This window comes from Mus pahari, chromosome 1 (assembly GCF_900095145.1).
Source record: "Mus pahari chromosome 1, PAHARI_EIJ_v1.1, whole genome shotgun sequence".
NCBI classification, from domain to species: domain Eukaryota; kingdom Metazoa; phylum Chordata; class Mammalia; order Rodentia; family Muridae; genus Mus; species Mus pahari.
Genome location: NC_034590.1, coordinates 117,047,078 through 117,047,625, shown reverse-complemented (window position 1 = coordinate 117,047,625; position 548 = coordinate 117,047,078).

Below are 548 nucleotides of genomic sequence, written 5' to 3'. Positions count from 1 at the left end.
CAAAAACAAAACAAAAAAAAGATACAGAGGAGGAGGTGTCATCCCCCTTCCCAAGGTCGTATCAAGCTTCTAGGAGCCGTAGGACAAGTCCCAGGGACATTGACTTGGAGTTAATCTGGCACCAAGCAGAGGGTGGGGCTCTGAGAACACCCTTTGGCTCCCCTTCATTTTTTGGGTTCTCTTGGGAAGCAGGTGGCCATGCTTCATGCCTGTTTGGAGCAGGAGAGGGAACACTGTGAGCCTGCAGGGCAGGACAAGGCAGGGGTGGACTCTGGCCATGCAGTAAGGAATCCCCAAATAGGCCCTACTAAGCTGAGCTTCAGAGCATCACTGACTACCACTGGATGGATCACCTGTTGCAGGCCCCAGTGCCTCATCAGCCTCTCCCCAGGGCTTCCTCTGCTGAAGCCGGGACCCTGAGTGAGGACAGGATAAACATTCCTGAATAACAGTGGGGCCATGAGCACAAGGAAGCCTTCTCTGAGGAGGCTAATAGGAGGACTGAGTTTTGAAAGTTGAGTTCACCAGCAGATGTCACAGGTATTCCA